General features: G+C 43.2%; 1 long non-coding RNA gene across 3 annotated transcripts; it reads right to left on the reverse strand.

Moving 5' to 3' along the window:
- Positions 1-4,509: 4,509 nt before the first annotated feature.
- On the reverse strand, positions 4,510-22,075 carry LOC310683958. 3 transcript variants are annotated; one of them, XR_014514588.1, is made up of 7 exons: positions 21,895-22,075; positions 20,688-20,955; positions 19,909-20,053; positions 10,366-10,472; positions 6,801-6,924; positions 5,799-5,869; positions 4,510-4,642 (listed from the first exon to the last, which is right to left on the reverse strand). It is a non-coding gene; the product is annotated as an uncharacterized lncRNA (long non-coding RNA). The 3 variants fall into 3 exon arrangements; XR_014514589.1 differs by lacking the exon at positions 10,366-10,472 and having other exon boundaries at positions 21,895-22,066; XR_014514590.1 differs by lacking the exons at positions 10,366-10,472; positions 21,895-22,075 and adding an exon at positions 21,647-21,815.
- Positions 22,076-27,872: the final 5,797 nt, after the last annotated feature.

A 27,872-nucleotide genomic window follows, 5' to 3' on the forward strand; every position in this document is an offset into this window, starting at 1 on the left:
AACATGCATAGCCATAACCACATAACATGAACCTACACATTACAATAGTGGTAGAAAGAGGAGCTTAACAGAATCTGTGTGACATCAAGCAATCTACACACTTTTTAGTGTACAACCCTATTTAGGAAATTATCCTTAATATAACTTCAAATAATGAAACATTCTTCGTTTTAATTTCTAAAGTATAAGCAATCAATTGTGGCATGTGGAGAAATGCTTTGATTAATTTTGATTGATGTTTTGTTTTCACATAATTAATAAAGAGGGCATTGCACGGCAAATCACTTTTTTGTGAATTTTTTCTTAAATTTGTCATTACTGTCCTTGGATTGTGATCATGCCTCCTGCTCGCCTGGACGGAGAGATGTGTGATTGCGGAAAATGTCAGAGGTTTGCAGCAGAGTTCATTCAGTGTGTAATTTAAGGGTTAACTTTGTAATGAGTAAAGTCAGCAAACCGAAAAAGCGGTGGTAGAGGCATTGCATTCCTTAGGCCAGCCTATCCAGACATGTAGATACTGATGTGTTTGAATCTCTTTTCCTGTTAACCTTGTTATTTTTAAATGCTTTTAAATAATTCTTTTCAACTGGTTTCTAATGAATACAAACACACACACACACACACACCCTTAGAGACTGCAATCAATAGCTATCAAAATTTTGTTGAATAAAAAAGGAAACAAACCAGGTATGATCTTCATGGAGGTAGCACATGGTCTGCTTGGCTGCTTAGTACAAAGGGATTTTTTCCACTGTATGTTTGGTTGCATGTCTCCCTCTCCAGTGCAAGTGCTGGCTTAAGAATGACCACAACCTCTATGTCTCTTTCTCCTCAAATTATACGCTGCTTTTGTTCTGTTTGCTCAGTAAATTAGGAAATATTATTTTGCATTGGCAGAGTTTTAATTAATGGTGTGCCAAAACTCGCCATCTGATTTCTAGAACTTTTTTCTTCCCCTGAGAAAGAGGCATCAATTCTCCTGCACACGAGAAATTCTTTAGAATTAATTCATAAAGACTTTGTTTTTATGAGCATCAGCACACCAGGAATGGGAAGATGTTCACTTTTGGAGTAGCCACAAGTTGCGGATAGAAGGTGGCACTGTGGTCTAAGCCACTGAACCTCTTGCGCTTGTCAATCAGAAGCTTGGCAGTTTGAATCTGTATGACAGGATGAGTTCCTGTTGCTCCGTCCCTGCTTCTGCGAACCTAGCAATGTGAACGCACACCTGCACGAGTAGATAAATAGGTACTGCTGCGGTGGGAAGGTAAACGACATTTCCGTGCGCTCTGGCTTCCGTCACTGTGTTCCGTTGTGCCAGAAGCAGTCTAGTCATGTTGGGCACATGACCCAGAAAGCTGTCTGCGGACAAACGCCGGCTTCCTTAGCCTGAAAAGCGAGCTGAGCACATTGCTCCTTTGTATATTTTTTCTTAAATTTGTCTTTACTGTTCTTGATTTGTGATCATGCCTCCTGCTCGCCTGGACGGAGAGATGTGTGATTGCGGAAAATGTCAGAGGTTTGCAGCAGAGTTCATTCAGTGTGTAATTTAAGGGTTAACTCTGTTATGAGTAAAGTCAGCAAACCGAAAAGGTGGTGGTGGAGGCATTGCATTCCTTGGGCCAGCCTATCCAGACATTTTAAATGCTTTTTAAAAATTCTTTTCAGCTGGTTTCTAATGAATACAAACACACACACACACACACACACACACAGACGCACCCTTAGAGGTTTTACTGTAATCAAGAGCTATTGAAATTTTGTTGAATAAAAAAGGAAACAAACCAGGTATGATCTTCATGGAGGTAGCACATGGTCTGCTTGGCTGCTTAGTACAAAGGGAATTTTTCCACTGTATGTTTGGTTGTGTGTCTCCCTCCCCAGTGCAAGTACTGGGTTAAGAATGACCACAACCTCTATGTCTCTTTCTCCTCAAATTAAACACGGCTTTTTTTAATGTAATTTTTTATTACATAGTAGTCAGGTACTGCCTTTCCCTGTACTGGCAAGGGAAAAACTTAGCTGAGGATGTGATGAGGGGTTTTGAGGATGAGCAGGAAGTTGGAGAGGCATTAGTTGGCAACACCTCTCTCTCCAGGCGAAAGGATTCCTCTCAGATGACCCGTGAACACCTTTTGCCATGTTAACAGATTTGCTCTTTGCTAGGCCATCCAGGCTGGTTTTCATAAGCTAGCCCAGGGATTCCTTGTCTGACACAGTTCTGCAGTTTGTACTTTCATCCATATCCCAGTTCATCAAAATCCTACCATTTATCAGTTTCTGGGGTTTAGGGGGTTCCGCCCAAATCTATAGAAATATGTTCCTGAATATGCAGCATCCCCTGAATTGACCTGATGCTTTGCAAGGGTCACCAACCCACCTGAAAAGACCTGGCCCAGAAGTATCCTGAGCAGTAAAGTCTAGCTGCTCATTAACCAAGGAATTGGTCCATTCTAGGGAGTCCTCAATCCTGTGGCCCCCTTTCTCCCTGACAGCAAGGAAGCTATCCTTGTGGGAGCGGGACAAAGCTAGAAGACTCCCGGAGGCCTCATCCACCAACCTCTCTGCCTCCCATTAGTCACCTTGGCCTCAAGGGAAATGATGCAGAATAATAGCTAAAGGACCTGAAAGCCAAGACCAAAAAACCAAATGAAGAGATATATGAACCTTTTCCTCCATTTCGCCTTTTAGTCTGCTCTCATTTTAACTCGCTCCTCCCGTTATTTCTCTCCTTCGAATCCTTTCTTTCCCTTTGTCAAATACAGCATTCTTCTTTCTTCCCTGCACTGCCCATTACTCTATTTCCTGAATTGTCTGCAAAGGTGCCAACTATGCAAGGTCCTGGGTGCCTGGGCACCCACAAATTTTAAATGAAGGGGACACCCCCCAACGTTCTATTGCATGGTGCATACATGGTCCATAGGGTGTGCAATTGATGTCAGCACGCTGCGGGGCGTGCCGACATCACGCACGCACGGACGCATGCCACAGTAATGTCACCTTGCCCCAGGCACCCACTGTTGTGGGGGAAGGCGACGTGCCTGATTGTTTCCATTTTTGCCTTCAATACTTCACCTTTAAGAAACTCCCTTCTCTTTTAGTATTTCTGACTATCTGATCTCGTCCAGAACACAGCTGAGACAAGCCTAGTTAGCTCAGTTGGCTAGAGCGCGGTGCTGGTAATGCCAAGGTTGCAGGTTTGATTCCCGTTATATGGGACAGCTGCTTTGCAGGGCCTTGAACTAAATGATCCTCAGGGTTCCTTCCAGCTCAACAATTCTGTGATTCTACTCAAGAATACATGGATAGAAATGCACCCTGTGTGTGCTCAGAAGGGCTCTTTTAAAGCATGCAAAAGACATGGTGCCTCCAAGAGGCAGGTACAGGGGGACTGATGTCCGGGGCCCACAGCCAGAAGGGAACCCAGACCTGGAGCTTTCATGTTCTTTCTTTCAGAAGCCCATCTGTGTTCCCGCTGGAAACAAAGTTATGAAGCAGAACCCCCACCCTCTAGTGCATTATTCTCATCCTCAAGTTGTAACCCTTTGAATAACCACAATCTGCCTTTTGTTTTTTACTAGCAACAAGTACAGATCTTTCCTGGGGTGGGTTTGTCTGCAATCAGGTGCTTCCTAGAAGTGATCTTCTGCAATAAGTGTGGGTGGGTCTAAGAGGATTCTCTGACCCCAAATAACCAATGCAAAATGTAACAACTGTTCAATGCGGCTTAGGCAAGAAGAAGAAGAGTTTGAACTTGATATCCCGCCTTTCACTCCCCTTAAGGAGTCTCAAAGCGGCTAACAGTGACCTTTCCCTTCCTCTCCCACAACAAACACTCTGTGAGGTGAGTGGGGCTGAGAGACTTCAAAGAAGTGTGACTAGCTCAAGGTCACCCAGCGGCTGCATGTGGAGGAGCGGGGAAGCGAACCCGATTTACCAGATTATGAGTCCACCGCTTTTAACCACTATACCAGAAGCTAAAGACTGGGCACTCAGTGAGAACTCACAGTATATTTAGATTAATGTAAAACTGTATACATGTCTAGTTTGAACTCTCTTTGTGGCTATAACAGATGTGTGTGTCTGGGAGAAATTCAACAGGTTAGGCTTTTCGTCTAGGAGATTCCATTCTGGAGAAAAGCTTCACTACCAGGTATCAAACTATCAGTGTGGGCATAAAAGGGTATATCTTGGGGCCTGACAATGCACCTAAAAAGGGGACACAACTTTGAATATGACATGAGGCATATGCATTTTTATTTTTTATTTTTTTGCAGAGCTTTTTCCTCTTTCAGAGTATGTTGGAAGGTGCAGTGTGTGGGTGCACCTCTGGATAAACATCTTGTAGGTTCACATTCAAGACACCAAATGACAGGCTTGAAGACCACAATTTATTTGCAATTGCTGAATTTTGACAGGTTCCTTGAGGCAACTGGGGTGACTGCCCATGAAATCAGGGTTCAGGGCTAATGGAAGACAGGGGTGGAGTGGAGGTGTCAGGGTTCAGGGCTAATGGAAGACAGGGGTGGAGTGGAGGTATCAGGCAAAGGTGTCCCTTTGAGATCTTTTGGTGAACCTGCTGAGCATCTGGGTTGATTGCAATCTGCTTCTCAGTTTTCTTCAGCCATAGCCGCCTCTGCATCTGTGAGGAGAAAGTAGAGGGCATGTGATTCATTACTCTGAAAGATCAGCCCTCAGGAAGGCAGGAACCACACAATTAGAGAGCTGAGAGGGACTTTGGAAGTCATTGAGTCGAGTCCCTTTCATTACAAGCATTCCCAACTTGTGGCTTTCTAAAAAAGAAGGGGCACATTTGCTCTCTCACTCCCAAACACAAATCTATTGGGATTGGGTCCATTGTCCCCCTGTTTTTACCATCAGGAATAGCCTCCTAACGTTCTACCAAAATCTACTTTCCTGCAACTTAAGCCACAAGACTCACTCCTCTCCTCTGGGGCAGTGAAGGATGATTCTTTGCCATCTTCCAATTGAGAGCCTTCCATGGATGTAAAGAGTGTTCTCCTCTCCTCTCCCCCTTCACTCTTCTATTCTTTAGGCTGAACCAACTATGTGTTGTATCCAATGTTAGTGCCAGTTCAAGTAGGCCCATTGAAATTAAAGAGCATGCCTAACATAGGTCCATTAATTCCAATGGCTCTAATCGGAATATAAATTAGTTGGATATGACTATAACCTTTCCTCTGAGGGCATGCTTCTCGGGTCCCTGCTCATCCTTATTGCCCTCCCCCCAACTCATCCTGAGTCCTCTATTGATTGCCTTCTCATCTTCCTAGAGCAGCATTCACCTTGTTTAATACTTGAGCAAATGATAGACATTCAGCAAGTCAGTAACTTCCCATCATGGATACTTCTTTGTTAGCAAAGTTACACCTGCTGAATTCTTGTCCACTAAAATTAAAGGAATAGGAGGACTTGGCATGGACAGAACAGCCAAAACAGAAGGCCATCTTGACCAGGTAGTTGCCAGCCTAGGTGTCCCTCTCCCTGCCCAAATCACACTTGAAAGGACAATTCTGCTGAAGCCCATGGAATGGATTGATGTGTGTGGTTGGCCTTAGTTTATGTGTAATGCCTGAAAAACTTTCCCCTGTGCTCCAATGTGCCCTCAAGACAAGATGTTAGCAAACCATGATCAAGACCATAAATGGTGCAGATCTCATTTCTCAGTGAGGAAGGACTTCATTGGAGGAAAAGGGAAAGCTGCCAAAGCATAGAGACTATCCAAAGGTTCATCATCCTTTTTCCCCATCCCCCAAAATCTTCCAGTCCATACCAACCTCTTTTGCTTACATAACCTCCTATGGGTTTCCATTGTTCGTCATAACAAATACATTCCATTTTCCCCGCACTAGAAATAGAAAGAGATGCAGCTTAAGATCTGAGTATGCATCTCCAACATATATTAAAAATGACTGAACAGCTTCCTCCACCGCAACAACCATGCCTCTGAATCCTGGAATGATTGTTTGGATATCAGCTGAAACAGCTATCCTTAAAAATTATTTAGGAATTCAAGGCACTTAGAAAACAATAATGCACTGTATCCCATCTTAGTCCTCCTCAGAGTAGACTGAATTTGCATCAATGGACATGACTAAATAGATTCCATGAATCTAAGCCCACTATTTATAGTGTGTGTCCTTTGAGGTAGACGTAGGCTTACAGTGAAGACATCGTAGACCATTGATGAGCAGGAAATTGACGTCCATCAATTTAGTTGGTTTGCAGGTGGTTTAGCCACAATCTTACATGGATGCAGAGTGGTTGATTGTGCAATGGCACCAGCCTTCCTGAATGCACAAAGTGCCCTCCAGGTGTTTCACACTACAGCTCCAGCCAGCTTGGCCAACAACCAGAGGTGTTGTAGCATCCAAAGAATCTGAAGGGTATCAGGTTAGGGAGCATGGAGCACACTAATAACAGTAATCATAATGATAACAATAGAGAATGGAGAATAGCTTGCTGCTTTCAGTACACCTATGTGATGAACACAGAGTGTTCCTGGAGCTTCACAAATCCCCACTATCTCCCTTTCCTTAGCTTTTAAACCAGGAGAGCCTCTGTACCCTTTCCCTGCTGAGAAACTTCCAGAAGGCCAACTGGGTGCCCATTCTTATGTCCCTGAACCTCCACCCTCTTTGAACTGCTCCTTGTGGGACTCTGACTTTCCTTTGTTTAGGATTTTATGATCTGCTACACACCAGTCTGCCATGCCTCTCCAGGTACAAGGATGTCCTCACCAAGCATCTGAAAGGATTTCCTTTCCCTTTCATACTTACTCATTTATGGCACACTTCTGACGACCACAGCCTCCGGCCATTGCACAGCTCGTGAGTGCCAGAACAGACACCAAGATCACAAGATTCTTCATGATGGATGGAGAGGGAACTGGCTTTGAATCAACTGAAAGCAGAATGGGGAGGAACTTGCAATTATATTTTTACTGCTCATACAGTAAGCACAAAGCAATAGAGTCCATGAGAGCAATATCTCGAACAACATTTAGAGTCATACTACAAAGGATAATATCACAAAACATCTGAGGAAGTGAATCAGAATCATAGAACTGTAGAGCTAGAAGGGACCCCGAGGACCATCCAATCCTCTGCAATGCAGGAATCTCAACATAAGCACACTTGACAGATGATTTAGAGTAAGACTTAGAGCACATCTCTGACATGGGCAAATGTTCTTGAGCAGCATGTAGGCTACTGAGGAATGCCCTCCACTGTGCAGCTGGACTCATTGGAAGTTGTAGTCAATGTCCACTCTTGTTCACGCAAGATGACCAACATGCTGTGTGGTGCCAGTGTGGTGTAGTGGTTAAGAGCGGTAGTCTTTTAATCTGGGGAACCGGGTTCGCGTCTCCGCTCCTCCACATGCAGCTGCTGGGTGACCTTGGGCCAGTCACACTTCTCTGAAGTCTCTCAGCCCCACTCACCTCACAGAGTGTTTGTTGTGGGGGAGGAAGGGAAAGGAGAATGTTAGCCACTTTGAGACTCCTGAAGGGGAGTGAAAGGCGGGATATCAAATCCAAACTCTTCTTCTTCTTCAGTGTCAGATTTGTCTTTAGAAACTTACTCCTCAATCCACCCGATTCGGATAAATTAATCTTTCTGAGAATGCCACGTCCCATGTTTTGTCCAGCCAGCCAACCTTTCATCGAAAATCCACTGGCTGTCTATCTCTAGTAGTGTCATTGCCTCCCCCCCCCCCAAAAAAGCCTTCAGGCCAGAGGGGAAACATTAGGGAACCCACCCACCCCTTTTTATTCTTTTATACTTAGAGAGTTTCTCAGTATACTTCTAAACAGGCAGCATCCCCTGAACAGGCCTGATGCTGTGCAACAGTCACCAACTGACCTTTAAAATACCTGGGCTGGATTGCCCCTCTTCATACCTGAGCTCCAGGAAGAGTCAAAGCAACATCTTATCTGCCAAAGTAACACTAAGGGGTTGGCAAAAAGGATATCCCTTGTTTCTGGAGAGAATCCCAATCCTAATTGCTGCTGAAAACAGGAAACATTAGGGAACCCACCCCCCTTTGGAATGTGTTTATTAAAGATTGTTTAGGGTTAGTACATACATTGTTTCATAAAGTTTTCTTTAGAGATCAGTGCTACTCTTTCTGAGACTTTAATGTATAAAGTATAAGTTTGGAGGAGAAGAGCAGGGGGAGAGATGGGGCGTTAGTGAACTTCCATTCTTTTACATAGTGTATGCACAAGGTTTTGGATCAGCGCCACGTGGGTAGGTTCCCTTCCTTTTCATTTGTTAGTTTTTGTTGGCACTGAGAGGCATTGGGGGGCCTAGGGCTTGGTTGATACAATGGTACCTTGGTTTAAGAACAGCTTAGTTTATGAATAACTTGGATTAAGAACGCTGCAAACCCGGAAGTAGTGTTTTGGTTTGTGAACTTTTCCTTGGTTTAAGAACATGTTTCACATCCTGTTGAGTGTGTTCCATTTGTAAATTGAGTCCCCCGCTGCTATGGGAAAGCATGCCTTGGTTTAAGAATGCTTTGGTTTAAGAACGGACTTCTGGAACGAATTAAGTTCGTAAACCAAGGTACCACTGTACTCACCCTCTTCTGGTGAATTCTCAGACAGGCATGCAGACAGAAATTGACTTGGCGCTTCCTTAAGCAAAAGGGACCTCTAAAACTATTAATTCAAGAGTACAGTGCCTCAGGTTACATACGCTTCATGTTACATACGCTTCAGGTTACAGACTCCAGTAACCCAGAAATAGTGCTTCAGGTTAAGAACTTTGCTTCAGGATGAGAACAGTATCTGTGCTTCAGCGGCACAGCAGCAGCAGGAGGCCCCATTAGCTAAAGTGGTGGTTCAGGTTAAGAACAGTTTCAGGTTAAGAACGGACCTCCGAAACAGACTATATGGAGTACAATGTGATTTTGATGGGAGATATGAATGGAGTAGTTTCAACGAATATGGATAAGGCACAGAGACAAGTAGTCACCAATGATGGGAGACTACCGAAAACTTTTTTTGAACTGACTGACAACTTAGACCTGATCGATATCTGGAGAACGAAGCATCCCTTAGAAAGAGAGGGAACCTTCTTTTCTGAAGCCAAAAAGACTTGGACTAGAATTGACCAAATATGGATCACTAGAGGACTGGCACCGAAGATAAAAAAAGTGGAAATCTGCCCAAAGACTTGCTCCGACCATAATGCTGTAAAGATGGTAATGAACCTACAACCAGCTGGTTCCTTTAGATGGAGGATGAATGACTCTCTTTTTAGAGATGAGGAATTTGTCAAGAAAGCCCAGAAAACTTTGAAAGACTACTTTGAGATAAATTTGAACACCACGGTGGAGAAAAGAACCATTTGGGACGCAAGCAAAGCTGTACTTAACCCGAGGTACCACTGTATCAATAAAGGCAAACTTTAAAAAAGCGTACGTACATAACATATTTAAATAGAAAGATGTTTAAATAATATACTGTTAATAACTCCTTTAAACACTATTATACATAAAGTTACATGACAAAATCATTTTCAGTATAGAAGAAAGGGCACTAATAAACACATTGAGTATTTGAAAAGTGCCGTAAAACCCAGCACTCCACTCAGGAGATTCTGGCCCAAATATCCTCGTCCCTCAGATTATTTCTGTCTGCAGTTTCTTTTTTCCAGGTATTTCTGGGGAACAGCCAGGACAGCACTGGGTTGAATCTAACTGCTGCAGGTCAAAAGAAAATGGGATTCTTACCAAACTAGTGGTCTTTCACTCTTTCTCCAGGGATGGAAAGAAATTCGCTTTCAGAGAAGTCAAGAGATGTGTTGAGCAGAAGAACCCATCGTCTGCTGGTTTAAATAGCCAAATCATCAGTATCTTAATCTTAATCAAGATCAAGATGCTCATTGACGTTTGGAACTCACACACTCGTTCCGCCAGGGACAAGCCGTTACAGAGCACAGGGAGTTACTTCCCGAAAGCACTTCACATTTCTCATTGCCTCATTGGTTCTCCAATGAGAAGAGATGTTAAGTCGTGTAACTCTGTCCTTAAGTACAAGGTGGGGGTTAATATTCCCCCACCAATTTATGATAGTTCAAATGCAGCATGAAGCACCCCTGATCTGAAGTGGGAGATTAGTGGGAAGTGTGAGGATGATGTCAGGAGGTTATCAGCTGGTGGTTGGGACTTCCAAGTCCTGCACTGGGGAGTTTCTCCTGCCCCTTTCCAAAAGCCCTTTGCTTCTCATTGAAGCTCAGCACTTGGGGCTTCCAAAGGGCCACCTATCAACTGATAGTTGGTGCTCCAGAGACCCCTTTTACCCTTGCCCAGCCGCCTTTGCGCTTGCCCATACCTGACCTCAGATAGGATGTCAGGTGATTGGGAAGCTTGCCCAGAATTGTCTGATGGGTGAAATGGGGAGGTCTGGTAGGCCTCCTTGAGGCTGAAGGTTCATCATCCTTGCCCTGGCACAATAATGTTTAGAAAAGAAACACATGTCAAAATACCCTGCAAAGTTTAACGTGAAGAAGTGGGAAAGAGGAAGATGTGGGAATACTCTTTAGAGATGAGGAGATAGTTAAGAAAGCCCAGACCTTGAAAGACTATTTTGAGATAAATTTGAATACCACGGTGGAGAAGACAATCATTTGGGACGCAAGTAAAGCTGTTATGAGAGGATTTTTGATACAACAGAACGCACTCAAGAAGAGATTACAACAGAAAAAAAGAGAAAAGATATTGGAAAAGATCAAAGAAGGGGAAAAGAGATTGAGATCCAAACCAAAATCACAAGAAATTTTAAGAGAGATAAAACTATACCAAGTACAGTATATGCAAATGATAAATCAAGAGATTGAATGGAAGATCAGACAGATGAGACAAAGAACATTTGAATCGGCAAATAAATGTGGAAAGTTATTGGCATGGCAAATAAAGAAGAGACAGAAAATGAATACAATAACAAATCTAGAAGTGGAAGGAAGAAATGTACAGCATCCTGACGAGATTAGGAGTGCCTTTCAAAAAAACTTCAAACAGCTCTATTCTCAACAACCACAGAAAGAAGCAGATATAGAGGAATTTTTGAAAGTAAATGGGCTACCAAAAATATCTCAAGAAAGTAAGTGTAAATTGAGTTGTAGAATAACAGAACAAGAGGTGGAGAGCGCCATTCAAAATATGCAATTGGGCAAGTCTCCAGGACCTGATGGGCTGACTGCAAGATATTATAAATCACTGAAAGACTGGCTAATTCAACCCTTAAAGGATCTGTGTAATGATATACTTCAGGGGAAAAGTGCACCAGAGACGTGGAAGGAAGCTTTTGTGACTTTAATACCAAAGACAGAATCTGAAAAACACCAACTTAAGAATTATCGGCCTATATCTTTGCTTAATGTGGATTACAAAATTTTTGCAGATATCTTGGCTAGAAGATTGAAGAAAGTTCTAATAGAGGAGATTCATAAGGACCAAGCAGGCTTTCTCCCAGGAAGACATTTATCAGATAATGTGAGGGATATAATTGACATTTTGGAACTCTTACAGGAAAAGATAAATACGAAAGCGGTTTTGATATTTGTGAACACGGAGAAAGCCTTTGACAATATTTCTTGGGGCTTTATGAAGAAGAATCTCCAAGGCATGGGGGTAGGCCAAGAATTTGAAAATGGTATAGGAGCAATCTATTCTGAACAAAAAGCTAAATTAATTGTTAATAATATTTTGACTGAAGAGTTCAGAATAGAAAAAGGAACACGACAAGGTTGCCCTATTTCCCCTTTACTTTTCATATCAGTCCTGGAGGTGTTGTTGAATATGATTAGAAAGGACCAAATGGTCCAAGGGATACAGGTCGGAGCTAAACAATATAAACTAAGAGCTTTTGCAGATGACCTGGTATTGACATTACAGGAGCCAGAATCTAGTGTGAAAAAGGTTTTAGAACTGATTCATGAGTTTGGTCAATTGGCTGGTTTTAAATTAAATAAAACAAAAACTAAGGTTTTGACAAAAAAATTAACAGAAATTGAGAAAGAAAGGTTTCAGAATGAAACAGGATTTACAGTGGTGAAAAAAGTAAAATATTTGGGAATTACCATGACTGCTAAAAATGGGAATTTATATAAAGACAATTATGATAAATGTTGGACGGAGATAAAGAAGGATCTAGATACATGGTCAAATTTGAAACTCTCACTTTTAGGCCGTATTGCTGTGATAAAGATGAATGTATTGCCAAGAATGTTATTTTTATTCCAAACATTGCAGATTATAGACAAAACAGACTGTTTTAAGAAGTGGCAGAAAGATATATCCAGATTTGTCTGGCAGGGCAAAAAGCCAAGAATAAAATTTAAAATATTAACAGATGTAAAGGAAAGAGGAGGCTTTGCCCTGCTGGACTTAAAACTTTACTATGAAGCAGCAGCTTTCTGCTGGCTGAAAGAATGGCTACTTCTTGAAAATACAGATTTATTGGATTTAGAAGGATTCAACAATGTATTTGGTTGGCATGCATATCTATGGTATGATAAGGTTAAAGTGCATAGAATGTTCAAAATTCACATTGTTAGGAAAGCATTGTTTAATGTATGGATCAGATACAAAGATCTTTTGGAAAACAAGACTCCAAGGTGGTTGTCTCCAATGGAAGCAAAAGCTTTAAAGAAACTCAATATGGAGGCCAATTGGCCAAAATATTGGGAGATTTTAGAACAAGATGGAGATAAACTGAAATTACAGAGTTTTGATAAGCTACAGAGTTTTGATAAGCTAAAAAGCAAAGTCCTTGATTGGCTCCACTACCATCAGATAATGGAGGCATATAAATTGGATAGAAAAATTGGCTTCCAGGTGGAAAAATCAAAATTGGAAACAGAACTGTTAGAACCCAAAACTAAGACATTGTCAAGAATGTATAATTTGCTGCTGAAATGGAACACACAGAATGAGGAAGTGAAATCAGTAATGATTAAGTGGGCACAAGATGTTGGTCATAATATAATGCTAGCTGACTGGGAACGGTTATGGACCACTGGTATGAAATTCACGGCATGTAATGCCCTAAGAGAGAATATAATGAAAACGATATACAGATGGTACATGACACCAGTCAAGCTAGCAAAAATCTATCACATGCCCGATAATAAATGTTGGAAATGTAAAGAAACTGAAGGTACTTTTTTCCACCTTTGGTGGACATGCCCAAGGATTAAGACCTTCTGGGAGATGATTTATAACGAACTGAAAAAAGTGTTTAAATACACATTTCTGAAGAAACCAGAAGCCTTTCTCCTGGGCATGGTCAACCAACAGGTTCATGTGAAGGACAGGACATTCTTTATGTACGCTATAACAGCAGCAAGAATACTCATCGCACAGTATTGGAAGACTCAAGAATTACCCACGCTGGAAGAATGGCAGATGAAAGCTATTAACTATATGGAATTAGCAGAAATGACTGGCAGAATCAGAGACCAGGGAGAAGAGACGGTGAAGGAAGATTGGAGGAAGTTCAAAGACTATCTACAGAAACATTATAAGATAATGAATGTTTGATGACACCAGATTGATCTAAAAGATTATTAGCATAAAAATCTAAGATTAAGAAAGATTAATGTTTTAAGATATATGGAAAATATAGCTATATTAAGATATTAAGATTATGTTGAATTTAAGACATGATAGAGGGAAGGAATTTACTGTCAGAATATAAGATCTGGAATACAGAGTGGGAAGGTCTGGGGAAGTCACAGAACCAGGGTAATGCTAAAAAATATAAGGACACAATGATTTGATTTTAATTTTTCTTTTTTATTCTTTATTTTTTCCTATGATATCTGTTGTTGTATTGTATGTATGTTGTAGTTTTGTATTGTATTGTTTTTTTTCTTTGTCGTAGTTTGTTTGTATTGTGTGTTTTTCTGATTGTAAAACTTAATAAAATATTATATATATATATATATATATATAAAAAAGAAGATGTGGGAATACTCTGCAAAAAATATTAAGAAGGAATGCAGGATGAATGTTCCTTGTCATGTAACATCAACACAACATGCACATCAAATATGCTTAATAAAGGCCAGGTATGCCCAATCTCCGTGTGAACTTTGTTGAAGGAAATTGGGAAGAAGCCTCACTGAATGTTTCACCTGGAGGAGACCTCCCATCAAATTGTGATTGACAGGTACCAAGGAGTCCATGTGGTGGCAAGAAGCTGTTTCCTCCAAGCCCTGCTTATAGGCTTTCTGTAGGCATCTAACCAATCTCTGTTGAGAATCAGAGCCTGGACTGGTTGGAGCCATTGACGGATTAAGCAGTGCATTTTATGTCACTCAAGGCAAGTGAAGGGGAGCATGGAGGATAGCACAGATAAGCTGAAATATACATTCCAGTTTATCAATATTCTTCTTTAGCTGTGTTGCCCAGAACTAGACACCGCGCAAGAGATCAACTTCATCGCCCTCCTCTGCACACATTCCAGCTTATCAATATTTTTCCTGAACTTCTTGAACTAAACACAGTAATCTAAGTGTGGTATGAACAAGGAAAAATAGAGCTGTAGCACAAGATACTCTAGGATCAATCAAGTGTGTGTGTGTGTGTGTGTGTGTGTGTGTGTATCCCCAAATAGAAGCAAATAGATAATATCAACATAAAACATCTCCCCTCCTCTCATAACAGAACAGGAGAGCAGGAGCATCATACATGAATGAAAGGCAACAATAAATGCACACAGGAATAAATGTCTGATTTAGATATCTGAAGATGCACATCAATGAGCAGCTGCTCAGAACCTTTGATTCTCCAGCTGATCAAAAACTCTGGGAGTATAGCCAGAGATAAGAGTGAGTGAGTCCGAGAGACAGGGAGTCTGACATGTGGGAGTTAACTTTTCTTGGTGAGGAATGCATTGAGGTTTTCTCCATACGAAATAATGGAAATCACTGGGCAGCTTGTTTTATAAACTGTTTCTCAGGAGCAGATTACATTCACATAGTGGGACTTGCATGTACAAGTACAGAAATAGGAGCTAGACCTCAGCCAAAGACCAGGAGAGGATGATGGAAGCCAAATTGTCTTGGTGGTTTCCAATAGAGATTCTTAGCTATGGGATTCAGAAGTCTCTAAAGTAAAGTCCCACTATATAGCGTTAAAGCATAATGACCTTTCTTCACCCGACAGCAAATAACAGTCTGTGGGTAATCTTTTCTAAGACTGCAATGTTCCTAATGTTCTTATACCATGTTTGCAAGGATAGATTGTCCAAAAGTTCCTATTGTTGTACTACTGTTTGCCTGACAGCAGCCAGTAAGGATGCTAGAAGTTCCTTCGAATGGAAGCCGTTGTCTGAGTCCAGAAATAAAGGTAGTATTGATTGATCTAACAGATACCTGGTTATCATGTTGCACTGTTATATCAAAGCATCACTGCAAGCCAAAGACAGATTAGTAAATAAGGAGCTGTCCTCTTAAATTAAGATATATAATACATAATTCCCTCCATTGTTTCAAATCCAGGATTGTGATGCAGCACTACAAATCTTCCAATGGCAATGGCTGTCTTAAATTTTTAATATCTATAAGAAGACATAATTCCCTCCATTGTTTCATCACGTCCAGGAAATGAATATTCCTCTTAAATCCTATGTCAGACAGTGTATCTGTGCCAGAGGCATGATTTTTAGTCTTAGCCACATACCCGTTGATGAGGTTGTGGATTTTGTGTATATAAGGACAGGACTGCAGGATGTGTTTCAGGGGCTCTGTGTCTATGCATTCAGGCTATGCTATCAGATCCTTCAAGTGTCCCAATTTAATCAGGACATCCCGAATTGACAGAAGCTGCTCTGGCTTCTGATCCCAATCCGGGATGCCCTGATTTTCCCAAAGACCGCTCTAAGCTGCGCTGCATCTCAAAATGCAGCATGGGCTGGAGCGATCTTCCTGGAGGCTGCTCTAGGCTATGGGAAAGGAAGAGGTCAGCAGCAGGGAGGTGGCAAGCGACGGAGATGGGTGGTGGTGGTGGGGTGCCCTGAATTTTTCTCACAAAATGTTGAAGGGTGTATGCTAACAGCAACCAAGAAATACATCAATGGGTCCAATATACATTCCTTTGGGGGGCTTTCTCCGATGTGCACATTCATATTTGTGAGATGGGTGATGGAGAAGAAAATGATTGGGGAGCTGTGCATTAGGCAATTCTGACATGGATATAGGAAACAGACAGGATATAGGAAACAAAGGAACAGTCAAGAAAGAGAACAGAAGACCACACAGCCTTGGCAAGGTGCACCCTGTTCTCCACGTCAGCACAAGATGCCTAATTGCCTTCCCTAATGTCACTTGGTCTTTGTTCAGAAAGAGGTTGCATCACCCAACAGAGCTGAAGAAGGGCTATATAAAGAAAGCAGAGAGCACCATCCTGGGCACAGCAGGGACCAAAGGCAACTCTTCCTTGCCTCTATTCTTTTGTGGAGGACACTCCAGTTCTGACTCATCATGAAGTCGTGTCTCATTCTGCTAGCTGCAATGCTGCTGGTTTCGATGCTGAGCAGTTCAGATGGTGAAGATAAACTGGGCCACATAGTAAGCAATGTTAAATGTTTGTGGGTGTCTGTATGTGGGATGGTATGTGGGTGTGAATTGGCTCCTTGTTGTATAGGGCATACAGTAGATGCATTCAGTTGCTCGTTCTAAAACGAAACAAATAGGGTGTGAGTAGAAGACGAGAGCCTGGGTTCTTTCCTACTCAGAGCAGACCCATTGAAATTAATGGGTGTGACTAACAGGCCCGGGGGGGAAACAACTCAAATTGAGCATGAGTTGAACTTTGTACAAAGTTCTGAAGTAAAAAAGGGGAGGGAGGGGGGAGAAAATGCATTGTGTCTGTCACATACACATAAGAACATATGAAGAACCAATGACTCATCTAATCTAGCATCCTGTTCTTCCCATAAAGCAGGAGCCAAGCACAAGAGCAGTCTCCTGTTCTGCAGTTTCCATCAATTGGGTTAGGGCTGCCATATTCCCTAAAGTGAAAGTTGCCATGCGGAGTTCCCAGAAATTTTAGTCAATTTGGCGAAATCCACCCGGATGTCATTTTGCCAGTCTGATTCCCTGGAAAACTTGGATATGTGGCAGTCCTAATTTGGATGCATTTCAGCCTCTGACTGTGGAAGCAGAGCAGAGTCATCCTGACTAGTAGCCATCAGAGTAGACTCACTACAGTTAATGAGCATGGTTAACTTAGAACCTTTAATTTCCATGAGTTTCCTCTGAGCAGGACTTAGCTAGATTGCAACTCTTTGTCTAATGCTTCAGTTACAAGAGCTGGTTAATTTGTAACTCAGAAATCCTGGCGGGGGGGGGGGGAATAAAGGGAGCCAAAGTATCATCTAGTCCTGTCCCCTTCAATGCAGGAATCACAGCTCCCAAATCCCTAGCAGATGGCCATCCAACCTCTGCTTAAAAACCTCCATGGAAGGTGAGTCCACCACCTTCTGAGGTTGTCCATTCTATTCTCAAACAGCTCTGACCATTAGGAAGCTCTTCCTGGCATTTAATTGGAATCTCCTTTCTTGCTTTTGGAATCCACCGGTTCTGGAGCAGCAGAAAACAAGACTGCTCCTTCTTCCATGTGACATCCTGTCAAGAGGTCCATCCCACACAATGTCAGAATCAAGCCAGCACCCTCCAATTGGCAGGCGTCTCCTCTATTGTCATTTCTGTGCCCGCTACAGATGTTCTACTTTTGATAAGCATTCTAAAAACTTTGTCTCTCTTGAATTTTCCATTGCTTTCATGGGTGTGCTATTGCTCTTTTAAAACTGCTTTTATGTTTCATATATATGGTATTATATTGTAAGTCACTTTGGGAAGTGCTTCACTAAAAATAGTAGTAAAGTTAAAGGAAAAGGGACCCCTGACCATTAATAATGATATAATAATAATTTATTATTTATACCCCGCCCATCTGGCTGGGGTTACCCAGACACTCTGGGCGGCTTCCAAAAAAATATTAGAATACTGTAATACATCAAACATTAAAAGCTTCCCTAAACAGTCGTGGACGACTCTGGGGTTGCAGCGCTCATCTCACTTTATTGGCCTAGGGAGCCGGTGTACAGCTTCCGGGTCATGTGGCCAGCATGACTAAGCCGCTTCTGGAAAACCAAAGTGGCATACGGAAACATCGTTTACCTTCCCGCCGGAGCGGTACCTATTTATCTACAGTGGTAGCTCAGGTTACATACGCTTCAGGTTACAGACTCCGCTAACCCAGAAATATTACCTCGGGTTAAGAACTTTGCTTCAGGATGAGTACAGAAATTGTGCAGCGGCTGGAGTGCAGCGGCAGCAGGAGGCCCCATCAGCTAAAGTGGTACCTCAGGTTAAGAACAGTTTCAGGTTAAGAACGGACCTCCAGAACGAATTAAGTTTTTAACCCGAGGTACCACTGTACTTCTCCTAGCAGTTCGAAAGCACGTCAAAGTGCAAGTAGATAAATAGGTACCGCTCCGGCGGGAAGGTAAACGGCGTTTCCGTGTGCTGCTCTGGTTCACCAGAAGCAGCTTAGTCATGCTGACCACATGACCTGGAAGCTGTATGCCGGCTCCTCGGCCAATAAAGCGAGATGAGCGTCGCAACCCCAGAGTCGGTCACAACTGGACCTAACAGTCAGGGGTCCCTTTACCTTTACCTAACATTGTAGAATGACATATCTACTATTGTTCTAATAGGCAAAAATAATGTTAAAGAGGTCAGTGTAGATCCATCCTTGGATACATTTCTCTTCCTCTCCCTCTCTCTGACCAGGGCAATGACAAAAACGTCTTCAAGCGCAAAGTGGTCTATATGAAAGACAGGATTAAGTCTGCGGCCAGAGCAGAACTCGCAGGAAAAGCTTTGACAAGCGTTTTGTTTCCTTATGACTCCGTTGATGATGGTGATTCTGGTGAGGACCTAGACAACCTTACTGGAGAAGTTAGAAGAAGTAACACTATATGCTCTCTCTCTCTCTCTCTCTCTCTCTCTCTCTCTCTCTCTCTCTTTGGGTGTGTGTGTGATCTTATTTTTATTTTATCAGGGCAAATGGCCACTATCGAGCCAAACTATTTGGGTTAAACGGGTTTACTTCCTCATTGAGCATGCAGCTCTTCTGAGCATGCTCAACGCTCTAAGGCCACACCTGCACACCGTTAGCTATCCTATGGGTATTGTCAGGGAACTGCCATCGGAGCGGGAGGAGGTGAGAGGGCTCCCGGATGATGGTGGAGAGGGTCCCAGTAGGAGGAGGGATAGCCCATACGCTGGGGAAGGAAATCAGCGTAACACCAGTGGAGAAGGGGAGGAGATAGAGGAAGTGGAGAGGTGGCTCCAGGACTCTTCGCAGGAGACCAGCGGAGAGGGGACAAGTGCTCCTTTGCCCACACCCACCCTGCGCAGAAAGCTTTCACGCAGGCAACGGGGGAGGAGACTGGGCGTCAAGCAGCTTTTATGTTGGAAGCGGTTTAAGAAACGCCCACTGACGGATTCTGCCAGCGACTGAGGCAGTCACGAGATAGAGGCTGCTCTGTCAGAAAGGGTTCAACCATGCAAGATAGTCACGAGTAAAGGCAACTTACGCACCAGCAATCCCTAGAACCATTACAGGTATGATTATCAGTGAATACAACCCAACGGACAATCTCTGAGTAGGAATAGCAAGAGACACATATGGCTTCACATGTTTCACCCCCGTGTATTATTTTTTGGAACTTCCCCGTGTATTATTTTTTGGCTTCTTCAAATAAATTTTGAGATCTCTTGCTTGGGCTTTTTCAGGGGTGACTCTCCCCCACCCCCCTATGTGGAATGCTCTCCCCCAGCGAGGCATGTCTAACATAATCTTTACCTGCTTTCTGGTGCCAGGCAAAGACATTTGGCTTTTAAAGGGTGGCGCTGTGACCTGTTTCAGTGGGGAAGGATCTCGGAAGCTGTATTTTTAGTTTACACTGGATCTTCCAGATTGCTTTTAATGTACGGCACTATGGGTCACCCTGTGAGAAAAGCAAATAACACATGCCGGTGATGGTTAAATTTATTCATTGCTTATTAGAGATCTCCAAGTGACTTGCTACATGCCTGCATTGCAGGAACTTAGACTAGGTGACCCATTGTGTCCCAACTGTATGTTTCTATATGATTCCATGAACATTGTAACAGCATATGATTAAGGGGTGGGGGTGCCCATTTCATTTGTTGGACCCATGGCCATGGGTAAGTAGCTCCAGAGCCAATTACAGGCAGAACCCTTCCTCTACACAGATGAGTTCTGCAAGGGCAAAAGATCAGAGGAAGGGAGCTGACTGGCAGTGCCACCTCTTGGGTCTGTTGTAATTAAGAAGCTGGCAGGTGAGGTGAAGGTTGATTGAGGTTATGGAGTCCTGTGCCTCATTCGTCCTGAGGCTTTAGCCCATTCCTGCCCAGAGCATTGGATACAGCCCAAGGAAAACAATGAGCAGTTCCCCTCCCCACTACTACACTGACCTTCCCTAAAAGCGGTTCAGTGCAAGGAGGCCACTGACAGGCAAGTCAGTGTAGGGAGGGCTTGAAAGCCACTACTGCAGCAATGAGGCCTTAATCTCTTTTCTTTCTACAAATAGATTGGTTTTGACTGATTACGAACCATACCTCAGTTGTCCACCCGATGCCAAAGTTCAGTGAAGCCACATAAGACGACGAGCCTGTGCATCAAAGCAGTCCTCATTGCGGATGTTCCTCCTCAGCACCACAAACCCAGAATGCAGAATCCCAGATTGAGTGAAAGATGTTCCTTTGGACCCCAACCTACCAATATATCTGAGGAGCATGATACTTATAGATTTGGTTCAGCTCCAGGTTTTTTTGAGGGAGAGGTGGGCAGTAGTTCTTCATTTCACACTCAAATCCACATAGAAAACTGCAAATAATGAATCATGCTTCGTTTTAATTTCTGTTGTGCAACCAATGATCAAAGTATTGATTAATTACCACAACAGTGGGAAAGGTTTTTAATAACTTTGATGTTTTCATTTCTTTTCCTCCTTGGCACTCTTTGCTATAACTGCATATAACACAAGTGTAATGCAAGTAATAAAACATGCTTTGTTTTAATTTCTAAAGTATAAGCAATCAATTGTGGCAAGAGAAGAAAAGCTTTAAATAACTTCAATTGTTGTTTTATTTTCACATAATTAATAAAGAGGGCATTGCACAGCACATCACTCCTTTGTCTATTTTTCCTTCAGTGTGTCATTTCTGTAAATTTTAATGCCCCCAGGAGAGGAGAGGGGATTATTTACAGAGGGGGAAAGTTGATAATGCTTAAATCACAATTAAACTAAAAGGTGAAACAGGACAATTTGAAACTTGTATTCCTGGGGGTGAGCAGAGCCTCACCAGGTCCCCTCTGAAACCCAGAGACAGACTTTGGATTCTGAAGGGACCACAGCCATGGAAATTTGCTACCCACCTCATAAAGAAATAAATATGTAACATCAGCAAAACAAATAAAAAGCATGATAAATCAGGTCACTAAGTTTCCCTGAACCTTCGAAGCACTTTTAATAAAACACAACTTATTTCAGTTCTCCTCCAGGATTTTTACTCACAATTTAGCCAGATGTGCAAGGATATCACAATCTAATGATCCCTGGCATGCAAACATCTGATGAGCAGTAATGAGTCTCCGTCAGCTTTTTGTACATTTAATTACAAGAAAGACACATCCAGAGCAAGGCTTCCCACCTTCTCTCAGCAAAGGAGTTGCTCAGCCTAAATCAGAATCCCACCCGCAACAAGAAGGATGACAGAACCCTGCTTTTCTCCTCCTTCCCTTCCACAGTTCTCTGAGCCTCACCCATCTCCCTGTGCCAGGACTGATTGGTTGGCCTATCTCTTCCCCAGAAAACACAGACTCCGGCTTATTTGATGGTTGCCTGGCAACGCTTTGGCCAGCTTCCAACTCTTCCACTCCTTGTGAACTAACGGCTTCTTCCCTGGGAAGGAGAGGTCCCGGGCTGTCCTGTCTGGAATCTAACAGTTCTCCATCATATACCAAGTCAACCTCTTGTTCACTCAGCTCAAATTCTGAGTCTGAACCTTCTACTGCACCCTGGAGGGCCAAGTTCCCGACACACAAGATACTCTAGGATTGATCTAGCAGATGTTTTAAAATATAATATATATCATCATCAACAACAACAACCTTTATTACGGTCCAGAGACCCAACAAATTGTTATAAAGCAATTCATACAGCCTACCTCCAGGTTAAACAAGCATTTTGTTCAGAATATAGGGATCATTGGTTCTTGCAACCACCGATAAAAACTTTGCCACTGCTAATGTTCTAGCATTTGTCCGGTCTTCCAATAGGAATCTGACATAGTGAGCCTCTGATTTTCCCGGGAAAGGTACTAGAAAGGGTAATATCAGTTCAGCCCTGGCTTGCTCATATTTTGCACAGTACAACAAAATATGTTTTATGGAATCGATGTCTTGAGCACATGAGCAAAGTCTGTCCTGGTAGGGAACTCCTCTCAACTTGCCATCCAACACTGCAGAAGGAAAGACGTTTAGTTTACACAGCTGTATATGAAGCAAACAGAGAATATCAAGTCTGCATAAAACATTTCTCCTCCCCTCATAACAAAACCAGAGAGCAGGAGCATTAGCACCATATATACGGTAATCATACATAAATGAAAGACACACACAAAAATACGCACAGGCCCTGCTATGTGAACGTTCAATACACAAACCATCTGGGATAGCTCAGTCCATGAGACTCTTAACCCAAGGATCATGGGTTCAAGCCTCACCTTAGGCAAAAAATTCCTGCATTTCAGGGGGTTGGACTAGAAGACTGACATGGTTCCTTCCAACTCTACAATTCTATAATTCTAGGAACCTTAAGCCAGCCATACACAAAGGGTTTCTACCCTAATTTCACAATTCAAATGCCTGATTCAGATATCCGAACATACCCATCAGCGAGCAGCTGTTCAGCACCTGTTGTCAGGGATGTGGATCAACCCAGCTCAGGGGAACAGGCAGACTCAATTGAGTCAAGTGAGGGAGAGACTGGCTCTGCAGACAAAAGCTGGCTGGATGTGTTTTTGTAAATAAAAGTACCATAAAACTGCCAGAGAGTCATTAATTCTAATCAAGGCTTGCTTTCCTGCCTGAGATCATTACAGCTTGGTCAGTCTCCAATTCCTCACATCAAAGGATGGGAAAGGAGGCAAAGATGTCTGAGGAGCAAGACGCTGGAACCTGGAACACACAGAGACGCAACTAGTGAGCTACAGGTACTATTTCAACAGAATTCAGTACTCAAGACTCATATTGACCAGTTAGCAGGGGTGTTAAATCAACAATGGCTAGAACTGTTGGAAGAAAAAGATAGAAGAACCACCTTATTCTCTTATCAGCATCACAATATAAGTAAGCATCTAAAAAGAAATTATCCAAACTCCAATTCACTAAATAAGAAGAAAAAAAAGAAAAGAAAAAACCTTAGATCTTATACTCTTAGATCCTAATATCGTATACCCTTATATCCTAATATCTTAAATCTTTATGTTATTTCCACTAAAGCCAGATAGAATCATTCCACCATCTCCCAAGAGTTCTTAGTCATGCCATATTATGCTAAATACTATTTTTAAAGGTTCCCAATTTTTCCCACCATCTCTTCCCCCTGGTTTCGGATTCTGCCAGTCCTTTTTACAAATTTTATCAGTCTTTCCTGTCAAAGAAATAATTCCCTCAACCCGGTCCCCTTATGTCCGAGGCTCTTAAGTCATCTCCCTGGACTGCCTGCAAGTTTCTTTTCCAGCCTGAAATTGAGTCCCAAAGAACTTCTTTCCCGACGTCTCCTTTAATCCTCTTCAGCACGCTTGCCCAAACTTCATATTTCAGTTCATAAACCAAAAATTATTCCACAGCGTACTCCACAGTCTCTTTGGGGTTGCAGAAGTCCATCTTTCCAAACTTTCCCGCAGTGCCACCCTCCAGCATATTGCTCATCCATCCTGCTTTACTCAGTCAAAGTGGGGCACTGCCTCTCCAGGTCAGTTCTTCAACCTCCATAGCCTCAAACTTAAGATTATGTCCATCAATTTGAGGCCCTTGCAGAGACAGAACCGGTTTAGATTGTTCCGTCCTCTTCTCCGATGCTCGTCCTTGCAAAGTTGGTTCCTCTTCCCGAACCACACCTGTTGAGTTGCTCACTTTCTGTACCAAGTTAAGTACATTATGTTTCAGATCAGAGATGCCCTGTTCAAGAATGCCCACTTTACTTATAACTTGTTCCAGCAGAGCTGTTATTCTATCAGCCATGTTCCCAGGCTTTCCTTGTTTTTCCAGTGTTATCTGCTGCTCTTCAAGGTCACTTGTCTGTAACCTCCGTGAAATTTTCCATCCAAAAACAATGTAACAGTCACAGTTTCCTGACGCCCTCTATCTGCGACAGTTTCCTTTGGTTATTTTCCATTCGAATTTCAATTACAAAGTTACAGATCAGCTCATTTCCTTCCAAATACCACAAAATCAGTACCTAGAAAACTATATCTCTGATCGTCCTTCCATAAAGATATCCTCCATTCCTCCGTTATTGTTATTTTTAAGTTATAAAACTTTTTTGACAGCCCGATCCCGGGCTTGAGACGGTAGTAAATTAGGTCGTTGTTTTTTATTGTCCTGCAGGTCTCAATCGTCCACCAAAGAAATCTCCCCCTCTTCCCCTGCTTCCGAGGGGGGGTTCAGAAAACTTAAATGATGAAAAATTATACTTTGCCAAGTGCTTTTCAAAAGCTCCAGCTTACAGCGGCTTTGCTTTGATCTTTCTACAAAACGGAAGGTGGGCTTCCTGTTTAAACCTTCACGTTCAAGTGCCAAATTCAAAAAATTTTGTAGTCCAATTCCGGTTACTTACGAAGTTTATTTAAGTCCAAATGTCCACAGGAAAAGTCGGCGCTTTCTGGTAACAGCTGTGCGGCTTCACTCCCCGAAAACAGCGATCGATTCGATGTGCCGCGCCACTCACCCTACGTCGCTCTGGAGACCCGAAACCGGGTCTCCCCGCGAGTAGGGGAGGCGCAAAAGGCACGTGCCGAATCCCAAGCGCACGGTCTTCCTCCGACCGTGGTTTTTTGCGGGTCTCCGACTCGCCGTGGCGGTCAGACCCTTCTTTTCAGAGAGCGGTTTCCTCCGAAACGGAGGAAATCCGCCATTATCCAGCCGCGCCAACCTGGAAGCCCTACACACAAGATTATTCTAAACACAACCAGATTTTTGTTGTCGAGCCCTGGTTTCATAAATAATCATTTAAGAACGCCCATTGCTTCATAACCATAGTTTTGGATTTTCTCCTTATTATAGCCGTCAGTTTTGCTAGTTCCAGGTACTCACAAAGTTTCCCCAACCATTCTCTTTTTGTTGGGATGCTGTCCTCTTTGATGGCCGACATTCCTGACATCCCTGTGCAAAGGTTTGGCAGTATGCCCAGAGAGGACCTGGGGGAGGAACTAATGCAGCTCAGCTCAGTGGGAGGCAGGTTCCAGACAGTTCCATCTGAGAGAGAGCGGAGGAGAAGAGAGAGGCTGTGCTTCATCTGTGGCAAAGCAAATCACATAGTGAGGCAGTGCTCTAGCAGAGTGGTGTTGGGTTCACTTTCAGGAGCAAGCATGGGGGAGAAGCCTGACCCTAAGGAGAAGCAGGTGGGAAGCGAAAGTTCCCAGTCCCTCTAGGAGGACCAGGACTGGGAGTAAGGTTAGCTAAAGGGTCTCAACTGGGTCCAGTGATTCCGCCCCGCCAGGCACCAGCTGCTTAAATGGACTTTGCAAGGGGGGTAGGGAAAAGAGTGCATGAAAATCCAAAGCCTGGCAGCAGAGGGAAGAAAACCTCTTAAAGTGGCAGGCAGCTCTTTAGAACGCCAGGGGTGTGAGTGTGAAAAGCTACTTAAATACGCCCGGGATGTTGCAAGAAGGCGCCCTCTAATTCACTCTAAGAAGGACGTTGCTCTCTAAGCTCACCAAGTGCTGCCCAATCCCTGCTTGATACAGAGGCGATTAGAAAGCAACGATGAGGGGTAGAGCACCAAAGGGGGGGCCAGATACCGACAGCTCAGAAGCCCCATTTCCACCCAAGGGAAGGCTGTGAATGAGGACGCGAAGAGCACTCACAGCCCCACTGAAACAGCGCAAAGCCACGATGCTGAATAAATAAACTATGTCACTCAACTCTGCCTGCTCCCCCGCAGAAAACCACAAACCTTGGCAATGTCCTGCAAACACCTACCACCCACTGCTTCACTTGCGCGCGCACAGGCAGCCCCCCAACTCCCACGCTACAAGAGAAACCTTTTGCAATCAGTGTGGCAATGCATGCTCTTGCCATCTTTATTGCCCTTTCTTATAATATTTTTTTATTATTTTTTAACACACTAAAATTTTAGACATACCGCACAAATTATTTTACATATATCCCTTTTTGGACTTCCTTCATCATCTCTGATAGCCATCCGTCTTAATTATTTCTCCTGCAGTTCTTAACTTAATATTGCCTTTACATTTTCTAACAAATTATTTCTTCCTTTCGATTTTTACAATATTTCATAATTACTCCTCACAGAGTTTCTTGTAGTCCTACAAACGTAATTTGATGATCGCAAATACTTTTCCATCTTTATTGCCCTTGAGGGAGCAAAGCCCGGAGATCCTGATGCAAGGGCTGGAGCCACGTGGAAGGAGGCAAGGAACTGGTGATTAAGCAGCAGCAGGAGCTGAAACGACTCAGTCCGTGGCATGAGGCTGAAAAGGAAGCCTGAGATTCGCGCCAAGGCTTAAATCAGCCCTGGCCATGCCCCCAAGCAACCTGATTGGCTGCCTGGCAACCTGGCATGGCTGGGGCCTCCACCAGCATGACATGAGATGCTGTCCCACCCCCACGCTGTGAAGGGAGTCTAGGCAGCCTGTCCGCAACCCAGCCCCACCCAGAAGTGGAGCAGATTTCCTGGACTCACATTGCTTGCCTGCCATGCTACTGTTCCCAGATGAAAGTAGGATGCAGTTTAGAGCCCTCATAGATTTAGGGGCTTCTACAGACTTTATAGATCAGGACTTTGTAGAGGAATATGGCCTACACACGCAGAGACTGGTGCCACCCCTCGAAGTGCAAAGTGCAAAGAAGACCTAATTGCCTCCATTGTTTCAGTATGTCCAGGAAACAAATATGCCTCGTAAATCCTATGTCAGACAGTGTATCCATGCCAGAGGTAAAACTTAATTTGCAGTCTTATCCACATACTCATTGAACTCGATGTGAGTGTGGATTTTGTGTAGCTAAGCACAGGACTGCAGGATGTGTTTCAGGGGCTGTGTGTCTAGGCTGTGTGTCTAGGCATCTATGCTATTAGATCCTTCAAGGGTCCCAATTTAATCAGGACTTCTTGAATTGGCAGAAGCTGCTCCAGCTTCTGATCCCAAGCCGGGATGCCCTGATTTTCCCAGAGGCCACTCTAAGCTGTGCTGCATCTCAAAATGCATCACGGGCTGGAGCGATCTGGGAAAGGAAGAGGTCAGCAGCAGGTAAGGGGCAAGCAACGGAGATGGGGGGTGGACGGTGCCCCAAATTTTTCCACGAAATGTTGGAGGGTGTGCACTAACAGTAACCAAGAAATAAGTCAATGGATCCAATATACATCCCTTTGGGGTCCTTTTTCCAATGCGCACATTCATATTTGTGAGATGGATGATGGAGAAGAAAATGACTGGGGAGCTGTGCATTAGGCAATTCTGACATGGATATAGGAAACAGTCAGGATATAGGAAACA

This window comes from Podarcis tiliguerta (genome assembly GCF_965153285.1).
Source record: "Podarcis tiliguerta genome assembly, chromosome: 8".
Classification (NCBI taxonomy): domain Eukaryota; kingdom Metazoa; phylum Chordata; class Lepidosauria; order Squamata; family Lacertidae; genus Podarcis; species Podarcis tiliguerta.